Below are 18879 nucleotides of genomic sequence, written 5' to 3'. Positions count from 1 at the left end.
CCAATGGAGAAAAGACATCTCTTCAATAAGTGATGCTGGGAAAACAGGACAACTTCATGTAAAAAAGTGAGATTAGAACACTCCCTCACATTATATGCAAAAATAAACTCAAAATGGTTTAAAGACCTAAATATAAGACATGATTCCATCAAACTCCTAGAGTATAACATAGGCAAATATTATGTGACATATATCATAGCAATATTTTCTTAGATCAGTCTTTCAAGACAAAAATAAATAAATAAAGCAAAAATAAATGAATGAGACCTAATCAAACTTAAAAGTGTTTGCACAGGAAAGGAAACCATCAACAAAACAAAAAAATAACCTATTGAATGGGAGAAAATATTTGCAAAATATGAGACCAACAGGTGTTACTATCCAAAATATACAAATAGCTCTTACAAATCAATATCAAAAAAACAAACACTTCAATCAAAAAATGGGAAGAGAGTTCCTTTATAGATTATTTTTTCTAATTCTCTCATTTTCACCTCTGTTTTAAGAACCATATTGAGATAGATCAAGGTTTGTTTTATGAAAGAGAGTGTAGAAAATCATTGAATAGATTTTGAAGATACATTGGATGAAGAAGCAGATGATCATGTTTCAGTCACATTTTGACTGCAAACTGTAAGACCTTGAGTGAATCACTAACACCCAAATATAACAACAGAGAATCACTAACACTCAAATATAACAGCAGAACATAAAGAGTATAGACTTCTTTAAAACTGCTTTTATATTTCAACCTATCATCTCTATCCCCAGTCAGCTCAGACACTCTGTGTTTTGCTTGAGTACCACAAAACAGAGCCTAAGGCAACGGTTTGTATAGTTGCAGTTTTTTAGGAATACGATCCCAGGTGCAGGAGGAAGGGATCAAAGAGAGAGAGATGAAAGAGGAGAAAGAGAGAATACCAGAATAGGTAACTTGCTTGGGCTTGTGGGTACTCAATCCCTTGGGAAGGTTTGAGAAGCTTAAGAGATATGACTCAGGACAATCCACCTAGAAAAAAGTAGACAGAAGCATCCATTGTCTCATGTTCCTTTGACCATAGTTTGACCCCTAGGACACTACACTTCCAGGTTGCTATGCTGAGTGCTAAGTCATTTTCTGCTGGGTTCCATTGTTATAGCACAAAAACATCCTGGGGCTGAAATAAATAAGCATTGTTTTAGACAGAGATGATACATTTCAAGATGTATCAACACAAATTTGGTCATAGTACCAATGACTAGAATACAGGGTGAGGTTGTGTATTCAGTGTGGTACATAAGCAATATCTGAGATACACTCCATTGTTCTGTAGGTTTCCTCTTTGTTATTGCATGAATTTTATCTTTGGATATTATAAACGTATTTCAAGTATATTTTTGTTCTTCATACCATGTTGAAATCATTTTCTTTTTGCATAAATATTGGACTGTAAACCCCCTATGTATAAGATCAAAGGTTATGTTGTCATCTCCTGCATCTTCATTAGTTAAATCCTATGCACTTGATATAATTTTATTTCTGATTGAATTTACAAAAAAAAAAGAATCAGTGAATGATTTAAACTCCATATTTTTATCTGAAAAGTGAATGGGGATATTTGTAACAAGCCTGAGAATACCCTACTTGTAAACATTGCAAAGTTATTATTTTTCCTTGGATTTCTTGTACTTAAGAGACTAAGGAAACTTTAAAATTTTTCAAATAACCAGCATGACCAACCTGACAGAATTCACCAGTGTTTTAGTAACACTGTTAAAAAATAAAAAATATAAAAGTAAATAATTTTGGTTTTTATTTAAAAGAATCAAAAATTAAATTATGTATTTCGGTCTTACCTTATTTTCCCTCAATACTGGACCATTTATTTAGGTAACTATTAAAACAAATCTAATTATTTTCTCTTTACTACTGCACAGTTTGTTGGCTTCACTCATTTTCATGTTTTGCTGCATCATTCCTAGACCCAAACAAGTCTTTATGAAATGGTGCTATTAAGAATTGTGTATATTTAATAAAAGTTGTGTTTATAGTAGTTTCAACTGATATAGGCTTCTTTTTAAAAGGGATTTTTTGGTAAATTTGAGTGCCTTAGAGTATTCTAAGAATGCTTGACATTCCAAAGTTAAGAAACGAGAAACTCAATTTAGTTCTATAAACTGAGTATTTCCTGTCACCTAAATTTTGTGTTATTTGAAATAGTTGTTCCAAATGTTTCATCTAGTACTCTGTATCAGTATGTCGATACAAGTAATCTTGTTACTTTTCAACATTGTTTCTTTGCTTGTTGGACCAGTAATTTCATGAGGATATAAAAGCTAATATTAAGCATTTATGAACACACAGAAGCTTAAAATGCAGGTGGTTATTGCAGTTATTGAATAATTGAGTAGCAGTGAAATTTTGTTTTTATTTCATTTATTTTCACAATTGATGTAGCCCCATCACTAAAGACCAGAATTTGTGTCTAAATATAGCTAATTATTAATTGAAATTAGTACAAAACAGTAAGAAAGACAAAAATAATTACTCTTCACGTCTTCCAAAGAAACTACCAAATTCTGTATAGAAGACTATAACTTAACATTTATGTAATTTTCATTAAGAAATCTTTTAAGTGGAAACAAATACACCATTTTGGTTTTTTCATTTATCCTATAATTTATATCATAGAAAAAAAAAGGGGAGATGGAAAATAAAACACATTAGCATATTCTAAAGAGTTTTCTAGCTTAACAGGTTGAATTTTAGAGTTAAAATTAAGATACAGGTTGAATTTTAGAGTTAAAATTAAGATACTAGTCTACAAATTTCCCAAATAATAGTGATGGCTTTGTGGAAAAGCAAAATAGATGAAAGTTTTTAAACCTGTGTTTGGCAGGTCACATAAGACCTAGTTAAAAGTGAATAGAGTCAGGGAGAAAGGATATACACAAACATGTAAATATATATGACAAATAGGAAACTCAACCATAAAACCCAGAGTTTGCCAGCACCTATGAGTAATAGTCCTTACAGCTCATCTGGGTGCTTAGCTGGAATGCACTGCATCTCTAACTTTTTTTTTTTTTTTGTGGTATGCGGGCCTCTCACTGTTCTGGTCTCTCCAGTTGCAGAGCATAGGCTCCAGACGCGCAGGCTCAGTGGCCATGGCTCACGGGCCCAGCCGCTCCGCAGCATGTGGGATCTTCTCGGACCAGGGCACGAACCCGTGTCCCCTGCATCGGCAGGCGGACTCTCAACCACTGCACCACCAGGGAAGCCCCATCTCTATCCTTTTAGGTGTGGTCATGTGACTCAGTTTTTACCGATCGTCAATAGAATATATGAGTGAACCTGATGGGCATCATTTTCAGGATGGTCCCATACACACTTTCCTTCCAGAATTCTGGCCCTCTTTCTCCATTGGCTGAATGAATGCAGAGGACACTAAACACATTTAGGAGGGTGGAGACACAAGAAGGTGGAAAATACTTGGCCCTGTATAGAGCAGAGCCCTGGTCCCCTGGATGCTTCTTCCTCGTACCTACATCAGATGGTATATTAAATGAGAAGTATATTTTTATCACAATAAACCAGTGAACTATCAGAATATATGTAGCTGCAAATAACTCTAATAAGTTACTGCCATTCCCTGACAAAAATGCACTTAGATTTTAGCCTGGTATAATAAAGGTGTGAACAGCATATATTTTTGAAAATAAACCTAGAGTCCCAAATTCCAACTCCCACTACTCCAAATAGACTCCTTTAATCCATCTTCCATAGATGGCCTATAGAAAGATTGGACAACAAGGTGGATATCAGCTATCATGCCCATACAAACTCTTTTCCACCATTCCTTTTTTAATAAGATATAAGGAAAATGAAAGGCAAATATGAAGAAAAGCATGTTCAGATGACTCTTTGCTCAGAGGTACTAAGCAGAGAATATCCTGGATAATCACATAGGCAAGTCAAAAGATAAACCTTTAGTTGGCTTTTTAAATTTGGGTTTGTGCAGTATGGACGCCCGTACAATTAGGTCTTAGCCTCTATAAGGATGTTTGAGGTTTGACATATTGATGCCTAAGAGGATGCACTTGGCCTTTATAAGGCTGTTTGAATAAATTGAGCAAGAAGTGTTCCCTAACATAGAAGGCTACCTTGGCTGATATAATCTTTTGAGGCATCTGGGTTTCATAGGTTGAGGTCATTGAATGATAGCTGTGGTACAAGGTGGTTCTATAGCTGGCAACAACATAGCAGATTTGCAGAAGTTGAAAGGAGAAGTATTAAAATATAAATCAAATCATACCATAAAATATAAAATCCCTGAGGACTTATAAGAAGATGCTTATTTTCAGCTTTCAGAGAAAGAAAGGACAATGAATTCAAGAGAATTAACTCAAGCTTAACTCAATTAAACTAAATTAACTAAAACTTAAAGCTAGGAGACTTTTGGAGAAAGAGTCTGGTATTAGATTCTATACCAATTGGCAGAAATTATGTTTTGAAAGACATCATCACTAAATCCTAATTTTAAAAATAAAATATAATGAGTAAAAAGAAAAGAAATTTATTTGATATTGCCTAATGTAAATGTGTTAGAAACTGAATTTATGTTTTTACTAGGCTTATATTTTTAAATGCCATCTTCTTTATGATCAGAGTTTATAAAACCCATGTACCCTAAATTTAAAAAATCAAATTGAATTAGAAGAGCCAAGGGACAGAGAACTAAATGTTGCAAGTAAAACTGGTGCTCAAGAAATGAATATGTTTAACATTCTGCTTGTGAAAACAAGTAGCTTATGGAATATATAAATACACTAATTATGTTAATTTTATCTAACCAGATAAAATTAAAGCTAAAATTTGAATTTAGAAAATAATGTAAGGTAGCATGGCAAATGGATATTTTTCATTATTTAGTATTCCATAAAATATATGATACAACAAAAAGATGTGAAGACCTGAAAAGAAGATAAAAGAGGAAAGACATAGGAGGCTAATTTTGAATAGGAAAAATGTCATAGTTCCAAGACAATCATTTGTTATTCAATTGCAAAAACTGACCATGACTACATACATCATTTATCATGTAAACTTTTATGTCATTCACTGTCTTTTTGCTACATAACTATATTTTCTACCAAGGGGAGAAATTGGTTAAACTATAGCTGCAAAGATATTTGTTGAATATTACTCTTTTAAAATGGGTTTTTTTTATAAGTACAAATGATAAAATGATTACATATTTTCTATGTCACTTTATTTATCAAATGAAGAAATTATGAAAAATTTAAAAGTCTTCCTACTCTGTAATTTTATTTTTGCAAAATTTGCATGCAAAAAATTATTGCAAAAAAAGTTGCATTCCATTATGGTAATATGAATTGGCAGTGATTAGTTTATCCAATCAGATTATAATAAAAGTGTGTAAAACCTATGCAATGGACCCAAATGAAGAAAGTCTAATTGTAAATATAACGAATATATATATATATATATATATATATATATATATATATATATATAGCTTTTTTATTACCCATAAGCCAGCTACATTTTTCTTTTTAAAGGTCAATCAATGACAGGATGAACTTTTTCTTTTCCAATATTGAAAAGCAGCAATAAATTGCTTTTACTATCCATAGTGGAACTGTATACTCTTGGATAAGTTTTAATTCCAAAAATCACAGTAAGTGACCTTCCTTATAATACCACTATTGTTTGTCTAGTTTCAATGATACTCTTGTGACAATATCCTCAAGTTTTCACAATCCTGATATTTCTTGTCAAATTGTCAGTCACAAAGTGAATTTACATTAAAGCAGATTTTTCTTCAAGAACTTTGAGTTAAAAGTTCAAATACAATCCAAAGTGACAGAACTATAAAATCTAAGTTGTGTCATACAGATTTTTAAAAATTTCTATAGGTAAACACTTGAGGAAATTGTATAGAACAAATACATACCTAATCCATTTAAACTTTACTAAAGAGAGTTTGGAATATTCTATTTGCAAAGTGCAGACTCATTCTTATTCCTTGGTCACATCACATCACCTTTCAAGTAACATGTGGTGAATGCAATTTGTAAGATTGATACTGTCCAATCATATGGACTATCTGGAAACACACTTCAAAGGAAATTGCACACTATCTAGGTCAGAGTTGATAAGAGTTTACAAAAGTAATTTAGCTTATTTACTGGCAGATGTATTGTCCTTAAAAGCAAAAGATGTGAGCGAGAATCCCAACTAGTCCTGTCTAAGTTAATTTCCCCTAAAGTGAAATTGCTTTGGATGATTTTCATCAGGCCCTTTAAAAATTTACCCCAGTGATTGTTAGATATTCTCATGCATCAGAATTGCTTATGGAACTTTTGATTAAAAAATGGATAATTGAGCCCCCAAACTGAATTTAATGAATCTAAAATGCTGAAGTCGGTGGGAATGACAAGGGGTTTGAAAAAAAGTTCCCACAGCTGATTCTTTTTTTCACCCAAGTGCTAAAATTGCTGATTAAAAATAACAAATAACAATATCAATATTACATTTAAGCTGTTTATTCATCTTACTTTATTTGCTCTGGAAACAACTGAGGTCAGTAGTAATTTTTTCTTGAGTCAGTATTATACTTTTCAACTTACTAAGAAATTGGGCTTTTTAAAATCTGATCCTGGTTATGAGGGGGTTACAGCCAGAGACTTAGAGGAAGTAGCATGGGCTTTTGAAATACATGGACTTGGCATTTAAATCTTGATTCCTGTATTTCAAGCTATATGAAATTTGGCAAGTTATCCAACTTCTCTGAGATTCAGTTTCCTCAAGATAATAATAATGTTTATCCAGTAGAGTTGTCATGGTAACTAAAGGAGATAATACATATAGACCAGTTATCATAATAACTGCAACTAATAGTCACTCAAAGGATAGTAATTTCCCCTAATATTTTATACTATGATTTTTCTGTCCTTGGAAGTAGAGCTAACCAGGCATTCCAGTATTAATACAAAACATCTCGTCACATAAAATTTTACTTTTTTTTTCCTTCAAAATATCTATTTAACTTGCTACCTCACTTTCTACTAGAATTTATTAAAACATTAGCCTTTTAGCAAGAACTTCCTTAGTCATACTATCTAAGATTATATCCCACCACCTCCCTCTCCTTTTCCCTAAATTATTTTACTCCATATTTTTTGTCATTGCCTAACATTATAAATATTTTACTTATTTTGTGTTTTTAATAACTCTTATGCTTAGAATATAAGTTCATAAAAGCAGATGATTTTGTCTATATCTGTCACTGCTGAATTCACAGGACCTCAAAGCATGCTCACACATCATAATTACAGAATGTTTTTCTGAGGAATGAAAATGATAACTGAGAAGCACAGTATGGCACATATTGAAAGCCAGTTTGAGGTCCTGGAAGCATAGTTTACATTGATATATCAAGAATAACTTATAAACATGTGCTTCTTCAACTTTCATGTGCTCATGATTTATAATGGTATCTTTTTAAAAATAAATGGGTTTCAGGTGGCAACTACGATTCTGCAGGTCTATCAAATCTAATCAATGCCAGTAATGCTGGTCCTCAGACCTCACCTTGAGTTGCATGACTACAAACTATTGCAGATTTAAGGAAGTCAGAGAAAACAATAAAGTAAATTATGTAAGAATATGCAAATCAATTAAAGAATGCTTTGTTGTCTTTCAGAAACATATGTAGCTTTTGCTTTGAGTTATAGTTTAGATTTTGCATTGATAAATGCCATGTTACTTACTGAAAATGTCCAGACACTAGGGGAATCTATGAATGGGAGAATGCTGCTGCTAGTTCTGCTCAGATAACTCTTCAAATGCTGGGACTCTGTGTGTGACATCTAGTTTCCTATCAATTAAGTTATAGCAAAGATGTGATCAAGCTGATTTTTACTAGCCATAACTTACCCTCCATCTGAGCATCTCAGTCAGTCCCTTAGTATATGTAACCGTTTTAAAGTTTGTGAAGTTCACCAAGTGAGATAAAGGATAAAAGAAATTCCCAGATTTCTAAACCCAAGAGCAAGAATGACAGTGTGGAATGAAATATCAAAATATTTTGCTATTATATATATATGATTCAGTTTGGGTAAAAAATAGATATGTTTTGTTGGTATTTATGAAACCTTAGTTCAAAGGTGACTTACAAAATAGTAAGTTGTAAGAACTGATGTTAATGAACTTTGTGACAAATATCAAATTATTTGTATTTTAAGCTCAAATTTAATAAAAATGGAAAAATTAAGTGCATAAACTTTAAAAAAAAACAATATATTGAATTACATAGTTTAGAAGAGAATGAGAATAGACCATGATGACGTTTTCACATTTTTGACATACTGTGACAAAATACATTGTTCTGGAGAAAGGTAGGTGATGGAGCTTTTGAACAACCATTGATTTTTAAGGTAGAAAAAATATCCAATAATAATTAAGTCTAATCTTTTTATTTTCTCTTTGATATTGATTTCCTTCAGTATTGATTTGTTTTACCTAATAACTTCTAAAGTCTTTTGAGCTATTATTAGGTCAATAGGATAGGTCCATAGTTAAACTTTAAAGAACAAGCCACTTTATCTGCATTGGCAAGTCTCCTAGTATTTTATGCAGGAGGCTTTGAATTCAACAAGGCTAAAACAATGATATTTAGGCAATGCTAAAGGTTAATGTGCCTAACCTTACAGTGGAATAGTATAGCAAAAGGCAGTTGGAAATCATATCATACCTGTGGGATAAAGCAGAAGTAGAAATAAGGAAGTGTATCTGTTCCTAGTAAAATATCACAAAACAAGCAAATATTAAATTGTCTATTTTATTTTTATAAGAAACACAACCTTGTGTAAAATGAAGGGGTGTGGAGCCCTTATTCTCTGAGATTTCTTAAGTCAAACAGGTAAGATTCTCTATGTCAGCCCCTAATAAAATGAATCTATATCTATCTATTTCCTCTTATTTCAGTTTGTAACAAGATGCTTCCAGAGGGAACAGGATAGTTCCTTTACTTCCTACCTTTTTATTCCCATCTACGAACAGATGCCTAAGATTATATGGTCCAGAATTACATGACAATGAATGTACTGTCTCTTTACCACTATGAAGTCCTCTTTGCTTTATCCTCCAAGCTCTAAGTAAAAGTGATGTTTTGTTTTGGTTTTTTTTTTCAGGGCTTCCCTGGTGGTGCAGTGGTTGAGCGTTCACCTGCCGATGCAGGGGACACGGGTTCGTGCCCCAGTCCGGGAGGATCCCACATGCCGCGGAGCGGCTGGGCCTGTGAGCTATGGCCGCTGAGCCTGCACGTCCAGAGCTGTGCTCCGCAACGGGAGAGGCCACAACAGTGAGAGGCCCGCGTACCAGAAAAAAAAATTAAAAAAGTGATGTATTTTTTAAATTATTATTTACAACAAATTTCACAGCCTTTTTTTCATTCTGAATCTTAACTTTCCAAGTGCTATTTCTATGGGTAGTAGCAGGGATGAATCATGATCCTCAAACTCAAGTATATAGCTTAACTTCTCACTCCATGCTTCCTTTTTGATTTTCTGGAAGAATCCTTGATCTCAGCCCTCCCTATTATATTCTATGGCTGTGGTTGTGCCATAGTTCTGTGATCTTAGTGTCAAAACCTACATAGGTAGAGGTAATGAAGGCACTGACTTCTCTGTGGGGCTGTCTACACAGATTGCTTTTGGTGTATTTTATGTCCTTTCACATAATACTTAAGAGTTGGTTTATTCTGATTTTTATTAAAAATATTTTTTTTCACCTGTGGTCCAAATTTTCTATTCCAACTTCCTTAAATACCCTGAATTTTACATACATTTCTTAAAAGAACTTGGTGTAATACCAGGTTGTAAGTTCATAATACAAATTTGTAAAACTTTAAATGCATAGCAATAGTCCTCTTTAACAATTTACTAAATATATGTTTTACATAAATTTTATTAAAGAGATATATATGCTGAATATAATACATCACATATAAAAGTGTCTCTACTTAACTTCAAATCCTTAATTACTTAAGATAGAGTATGAGCAACTAACCTTTGTTAAAGCAGTATAATTAATTTTGCATGGTAATATGACATAAAATGATATTTCCTTTAAATTAGAAGGTGAAAGAACAATAAAATATGAGCAATTATTTCCTTGGGACTTATAAAATTAAAACTAATTAAGGAGTTGGACTTAACTATGTAAAGTGTATTAAAACAATTGATTCAAAGTATCTTCATTACAGTAATTCATGTAAATAGGAATCTGTTTTTTGACAAGCAGCTTAACAATGGCAAAGGAAATCAACTTTCTAAAAATTAAAGTGTCTTATATTGTAGTATTAGATATTTGATATCTAATTAGATATTGATATTTTAAGGCACTGACAGTCACAGAGGAACAAAGAAATTGCAGGTGAAAAATACCTCCTTAAAATGGTCGAAGATCACCTCTGAAAATGGAGAAGCTGAGTAGAAAGTGCAGAGGGCTGAAGTAAATTTTTAGAATCATGTGGCCACTGTATCTTTTGAATCAGTATATATTAAAATTATCTTCTCTTCATATTTTATTTACATGTTTAGTTTACTTATTCCTTTATTATTATTTTAATTTTGCTGGAGGCAATTTACCTAATACCATCAGGTTATTTGCTCATAGATTTGCTTGATGCAGAGTTTACAGTGTCTGTGAAATAAGGTGAGAGATGAGTCTTAATACATGTCCTTATTCTAAAGGAATTGGCTCTAGTGTATATCATTCATTATTCCCCATCCTGCATGTGGGTGTGGAGATATGCTTGTAATATCCCCAAGGCTCAAACCAGCAATGGGATAAATATGAGAGGCTGGATTTCTGACCCCTTCATTCATTTGCCTCCTTGACTCTTCCCAATTCCATAGGAGCAAAAAAGATTTCCTCCTCCCCCCAACTTCCATCTTGTCCTGGGTAAGTTAGTAGGAACTTAAGACACAGACTGGCTGACAATGTTAATTTTGTTAACTTGGGAGTCAAACTTATAATTCACCTTCTGCTTTATTCCTGTTAAAATGTCCCAATAATAACCCTTTGTTCCCAAAGACAGAAGATTTCCTTAAAGACCAAGGACATTGTTTCCATGAAGACAAGGATTTTGTCTTTGTCACTGATTTAAATGTTTTCTTTGTCACCCAAGTATAGTAGAGACTTCTATTGTTCACATATACCCTGTTCTCTTCCTGGGCACATTGGTTTCCCCCACCACAAGGCATGGCAATGCAACTAAGTCAAACCAACTGGTGTAGACAAAAGTGATGTGTCTTTTCCAGGGGAAAATATTTTTTGGTTTTATAAAACCAGTGCTTTTAACCCTGCTTTAGCAATCTTGGAGAGAAGCTGTGTTGAGATGGTGATGTTACAAGATTAAAAATGCATCATTACACACTCTCCAATTGATGCATCACTACACACTCTCCAACTGCCTTAGAGATTAGCATAAGTGAGAACAAACTTGTAGTATTAAACCACAAATATTTGAAGTTTCATTATTGTTTTTATTATTTTTTCACAAAATAATATAGTATATGCTGACTGTCATTGCAAGAGTCTAAAATAGTCTTGACACAAATAAGCATGTGTTAGTTTGCTATGGCTGCATAACAAATTGCCACAAACTTGGTGGCTTGAAACAACTTATTGGCTCACAGTCTATAGGTCAGAAGTTCAGACTGCATTACTGAGTTCTCTGCTCAGATTATGGCAATATTGAAATCAAGGTACTGACCAGGTTGAATTCTCATCTGGAAGCTCTGGGAGAACATTCACTTGAGAGTACATTCTGTTGTAATAATTCAGTTTCTTGTAATATGAAGGTCCCTATTTCTTTGCTGACTGTTGATCAGGATCAGAAGTTACTACATTCTTAACCATGTGACCCCCTCCATCTTCAAATCAAGAATGGTGCATCAAATACTTCTTGTACTATGGATCTCACAAGTCCCTTTTCTCTGGCTTTTAAACATATATTTAAAGGGTCCATGTGATTAGGCCAGGCCCACCTGGATAATCTCCTATTAATTAACTCAAAGTCAATGGATTAGTAAACTTCATTACATCTACAAAATCACTTTTCCCATGTAATATAACCATAGTAGTTATAACTCATTATATTCACAGGTTTTACCACACTCAAGGGAATGATGAGGTTATATAATAGAGAGGGTCTTTTAGGGGTCATCTTAGAATTTTGCCTACCACAAACTACCTAGAGATTTTTTGTTGGAAGAATAAAAGAAAAAAATAACGACAGAATAAGTTTATGGTCATGTATTAAAAAATATCAAACAGGGAAAACAAACCTGCAGAGGCACACACACACACAAACACATACACACATACATATAAAATGCCATTAGAATGATTACTAAAAACCTATTCTGTACTAAGTAATATTGCATAGAAACCCCTACCTGTGGATATTTTACAATTAATTTGAGGACATAGAAAATACTACATTATGTATAACAATTATCATTCTGATTTCATGCTCTGAAAGTCATTTCCAAGACCGCCTACAGGTTCCAAAATGGTCTTTCCTGTTAATAATTCAGATCTTATATAAAAGTCACTTCCAGAAGTCCTCCTAAAACCCCATAGACTCAGATTCTATGAAGTTATATCATAGTGCTCTGTATAACTAGTCTTAAAACTAATTCATCACAATCTTTGGACATGACTTCTTAAACATCTGCTCACCACTGTATTCTTGAACTTTAGCACATTATATTTATTGGATAAATCAAGTTTTGATTTTGTAAAGCCTTGTTTTTGACTCTCTTTCTTAACTTCCACAATATTAGTTATTCTATTATGAAGGTCTCTATTATGCTGCAATTGCTTCAAAAGTGCTATTTTTATTCTCTCAAATAGATTATATGTTCTTTGAAGACAGATATTTATTTTTTTCTCCCCTATAGCTTCTGCAGCATCCAACATCTTCATTAACAAATTAGAAGTGTTCCCTAGGGATTTCTTGTTTGATGGATTGATGAACAAGATAGAATTTAACAAACCAAATTTCATGGATCAAGATAATTACCAAATAAAATAGAATGTAAGTTGTTAATTATGGAGTAGAATGCAAAATTGATAAGAGAAGGTAGAAAACCCATATAAACTAAAGTTATTAGGGAAGATATTTTGTAAATTTGTGTAATATAAATATCTATAAATCAGAGTAAAGGAGATTTTTTAAAAAGTCATCCACTTTAAAAGGAAAGAAAAGAAAAAAACACCTGGTGCTCAAAGCTGGAAAAATTAAAAGATCAAAATAATTAATGTAATACTGGATTCTAACTCCAAGCATAAATCAAATATATAGATAGATAGATAGATAGATAGATAGATATAAATAAATTATTGAAAAAATAAATAAATGAGGAGAAGGGACAAATCTTCCTTACAGAGGATATCTAAATAATATACACGGGTATTTTGCTCCTTCCAGTAAGTGGCACTCAATTCCCTCCTCCTTGACTGTGAGCTGGACTTAAGGACTTGCTTCCAAAGAATATACTATGTGAAGAAAAAAAAATAGTAACTTTATAATGAGGAAACTTAGAAGACACTACTATAAGCAAGTAATTGCCTGTAGTAAGTTATATCAATATAATATACCCCTGACATAGTGTGGTGGACGGACACTTCGTCTCTGATTTCTGCCCCCAAACCTATAACACTATCTAATTATGAGAAGTTAAAGGACATTCTGCAAAATAAATTTTTAGTGTTCTTCAAAATTCTTCAGGTCAGGTCAAGAAACATATGGGAAGACTGGCAAACTGTTGTAGACAGGAGGAGAACAAGGAGACATGAAAATTGAATGCAGTGTGATATCCTAATCTGGATGGTAGAGCAGTAAAAGGACATTATTGGGAAAACTGGTAAAATCTGAAAAAAATCTGTTGTTTAATTAATACTAATGAAATAATGTTATTTTTTTAGTTTTGAAAAATGTATAATGTTTATGTAAGATGTTAACATTAAAGGAAACTTGTTGAAGGGCATATAGAACTTTCTCTACTCTCTTTGCAACTTTTCTATAAATCTAAAATTATCCCAAAACAAAAAGTTTAAACGTTTACTAAAATTATATATCCATATCTAACCATATCCATGTATTATTTTATATATAGTGTATATTAATACTAAGTATCCATAAATATATATTTATATAAAATATATTTTAAATATAAAAATATAAATAACATGTTTCTATATATATATCTATGTCTAACTCAGGAACTTCCCATCGGAAACTCAAACTATGAAGGTATTTAGTTAGCATTCTTAATTCTGAAAAAAAAAATCATTCTTAGGTACTAGATAACTGTGACTTTATAAACCAATGGAAGCAGATGCTCCATAAATGCTTATTGATAATCATATAGTTTCTAGCCTTTTGTTAAAAAAGACTCACTCATAACAGCTCCTCAGTAAAAGTATATGAACACACATGTGTACACTTATGCATACCTACAGAATTAAATCAACAAAACATAGGAGTAAGAGCAGGAGCTCTGATATCAGATTCACTGAACTAGAATCCCAGTTTCTCATAGCAGTAGTGTGCTCATTAGCAAGGTCCTTCTTTAAGCCCCAGGTTCAGTAACTGTTAAAAAGGGACAGGAATATTTCTTACATCACAGTATTATTCTGTTATAAATGGGATCATACATGCAAAGTGCTTAGAATTGGTACATAGTAAGCACTTGTTCAATGGTCAGATATTAATATAATTATTTTTGGCATCTAATCTGGGTCTACCATGAAAATGTTTTTTTTTCCGTTTCCTCACAGAGTAAGATAGGAATTCATATGCACTGAGAAACTATTAAATGCCACGTACTATGCCAAATAAATTCTCATTTAATTATTTTCACAAACAAGCAAATTGGTATATCTCCATTACAGGCATGAAGAAACAGTGATTTAGAGAATTTAAGTAACCTGTCCAGATTTAAAACAGCAGTAGAGAAAGGAGCTGGATGCTTACTTTGGCCTGCTTAACTCCAAAATCCACTTTTACTCTGGCAAGTTTATTTTACTGATAATTTTTATTATTTATGGGTCTGAGGTAATTAGTTTAAATGAAAACTAAGATAAAACCATGACTGGCATATAGAATACCCTCTTAATAAAAGTCTGTTTGTATTGTTAATTTGTAACAGTTAATATAGCCTAAGTAGAAAGAGTAGATTATTTTTATATAAAACTATATTCTTATCTGATAAAATACTCTTTCAGCTCCATAAGTTTCTTCAGAAAGTCTTAATATTTCTAATTGTCTTCATAGCCTTGTTTTGTTGTATTAGAAACAGCTTTTGGAGCTTGCATTCTTGTCATTTACTGAATTCTTCCCAGTTTTAAAATCTAATTATATTATCCATTAAAAAATAAAGAATACATAGCAGAAAGCATAAATACATTTAAGTTAAAAGTTGATGAAAACTATAGATTGTGAAAAGTAGTTTTTCCTAAAAAATACTTTATCTTATGGAAAATAGATAAATATGCCATTAAATGGATAGTTTGTATAGGATACATATCACAACTAATAAGATTATTTAGAAAAAAAGGAACATTTTAATGATAACAGTGGTTTGTTTTGAGAATGCATGCAAGCTTTGGAGGTTGTGGCAGAAGTAACATACAGGACAGTAGGAGAGCTAGATCTCTGAAGTTCTTTCCAGCTCCTAAATTATCAAGTGCTCTATATGATTGGGTAGCTTATGTTTTTTCAAGCATTCCTACCCAAGGGCTTCATCCAGGATGGTATTCACAGCAGGCAAATCCTTGTTCTGTGGGATATGCTTGCAACTGCAGGATCTGATGCTCCTTCCAGTGTACTCCTGGATTATCGGTGATGTTCACAGGATGTCTCTCCTACGTGTTCAAATACAAATCCTTCAACTACAACATAAAGTTGCCATTTTCTGCTCTTTCACAGGTTCCCACTGGAAAAATTGGATGCTGAAATTTAACTCGCTGGTAAGCCCAGCAGTGGGGGCCATCAGAGAACTCTTCGGCATCTCCAGGCTGTGGGAAAAAGTTTTCTTTTAGTTTTGTATTATCCCTCTTCATGTGGGAACCATCCTATTTATATCTCTGACATCACAGAGCTTATTATTCAAACTGTCACTTTGCTTTTAACCAATTTTTCAACCTCCCCCCAAATTTTTGTCTCTCAATTTTTCATAATTCAAACATACCATCATGACTGAAGGGGAGAAATGTATATGTCTCCTATGCAAACACATAGGTGGTCTTTCAAGATGGGGGACACTAATAACTGAAAGATGATTTTGTTAAGTTTTTCTTGTATGCAAGAGCCAGGAGAAAGCTGAATTGTCTGTGCAAAAATAAATAAATTTAAAAATATGAAGTACTTAAGAAAAATACTATTTTTTCTCTTCTCAGTTACTGTTAAGTACATTTTGTTTCTCCTTCACTCTCTCAGTTCTGTCAGGGTGTCATGTCATGCCTACCACCTAGTATTCCTGGACACATCCCCTCAGTGGGACACTGCTTCATCTGCAAAACCTGAAAGGTAGATGCAGGATAGACAAATTACCATGTTACTCTATTTTCCTATTTCTTTATTCATGACAAGTCCATCACTCAAGAAGCTTTGTGTGTCTTTCATATTGATTTTTTGAAGGATTAGAGTAATTTAATGAACTTTTTATAAAGATTTAGAAAAATTAAAATTGTAGGCAGTATGACATTTTTATTCTCTTAAAGGCAACACCTTAGGAGATTAGAACAGAGGTTTAAGCAGTGAAATAACACGACCAAATTTCATTTAGAAAATAAAAATGGTAAAAGAGAAATGATTGTATTAGTGAGTATAAGAGTGAAGTTAATGAAAAATAACTTCATTCGTAAAGAAGATGAATATTTACAAGTAATCAATATATCAATCAGTACATTTTAAGAAATTATTACTACTACATATTTTTTAAAAAATATCTAAGACCACAAAATCTATTCCCAGAAACATGCACAAAATTTCACAATTTTAAGGTTGTATCTATATAATTTTCCATTGGAATTAGGATAACTTTGGCTGCAAGTAAGAGAAAATACCAAATTAAAATAATTCAAATAAGAAGAAAAATTCATTGTCATACTTAACATTAAATTCCAAGGTTGATGATATGGTCTTTCAAAAATATTACAATGGACGTCAGTACTTTTTCTCTTTCTTCTCTACCATCCTTGGCATGTCAGGTTGCACTTGGACTAGTCCTGTTTATGGATACAAGATAGATGCATCAAGTCCCAGAACAGCACTCAGATCTGACAAGGTCCAGCTGAAGAACAATGGTGATTTTTCTGTGTGTGTCTCTTTTACCAGGGAAGAAATCTTTCCTGGAACCATTATTCCCCTCTCCAGACAACTTCATTCTATGTTTATTGCTAGGATTGGTTCATATATCATTCTTCAATCAATCTCTTAGAAGAGGAATTAAATTTTTATTAGGGAGTTAAGATGATTCATATAAAGCTGTGTTAAAATTTAAACAAAATTGAGACACGTCTAGCCAAAAACAAAGAAGAATAAACAGTGAGTGAATTGACACTCAACAGTTAAATGTAAGCCACATAAAGACTGAATGTTTTGGACACTAGTTTAAGAAATCCCCAGAAGAAATTGTAAAGAAAACCATGGAGTACATATTTGTATAGCACGTAGAATAAAACTCACATTTAAGGGATAAGCACAGAAGGAGAAATGAGATAGAGAATTGATTTAAAAAATACGGTGATGAATAGAAATCAGATGGAACAAGTTCTCTCAACCTCAAGGTGAAGAGTTTCAAGAAGAGAGTGGTCAAGTGCTTTAAATGCTTCAGATATAACAATAAATATGTGCAGAAGGAAGTTCTACACAAATACTGCCACATAAATTCAATTTTTACTTTTTTTACATTGTTAAAAGTAAAAATTTTCACCTCTGAACTACCAAAGAAATATTCACTCTATTTCTAGGAACTCAATTCTCCCTGCTCCTCTATACTTTTCAATATTTGGTGTCACATGCATTCCCAGTTATGCCCGACTTTAAGATTTACTTACACCGTTAATCAAAGTAGGAATACTCTCCTCCCCCTTATTATATTTATTTAAACACCAGTCATTCTTCAGTGACTACTGTGAGTCCCAATTCTCTGTATACCAAAGCCTAAAATGAGTTGTCTTTCTCAGTGAAACTTTCTTTATCCACTGCAAACCATGTTATTCTCTCCAGGGTAGCATAGAAGTTGAGAATTTAAAGAAGACTGACCTGATTTTGAATCTCTCCTTATATTACTGTTTGGATGATGTTAGTCAGTTCAATACATTGTCCTGGTCTCAGTCTTTTCCTTTGTAAATTAGGGATTCAAAATTCCTCTTTTCTAGAAGAGATGTTTTATAAATTTCAGTTAGGTACTGTACATAAAGTGCTTGAAACAACGCATGACACAGTAAACTTTCAATAATTGTTATCAATAAACAAAATACTGTGCATTTAATTTACCACTTTTCAGTTTTCTATTATTTATCTCCCATTTCTTCCAAGCTCTCACTATCAGTTTCACAAATGGAAGTTCATCTCTCTAGCTAAAATGTATGGATTAACACAACTAAGGGAAGTGGTTCTCATACTTCACTGTGCAGAATAATGACACAGAGTCTTGGTTAAAATGGAGATTTCTCTTTGCTGCCCCATAAAGACTTTGATACAGAATAATTATGTTTGTGGCCAGAATATTCATGTTTAATACATTGTCCAGATGATTCCAGTAAGGTAATCCATGGATGGCATGCAGGGA

Source organism: Mesoplodon mirus (genome assembly GCF_964341445.2).
Source record: "Mesoplodon mirus genome assembly, chromosome: 2".
NCBI lineage: Eukaryota > Metazoa > Chordata > Mammalia > Artiodactyla > Ziphiidae > Mesoplodon > Mesoplodon mirus.
Note: the sequence above shows the minus strand (reverse complement) of the source record.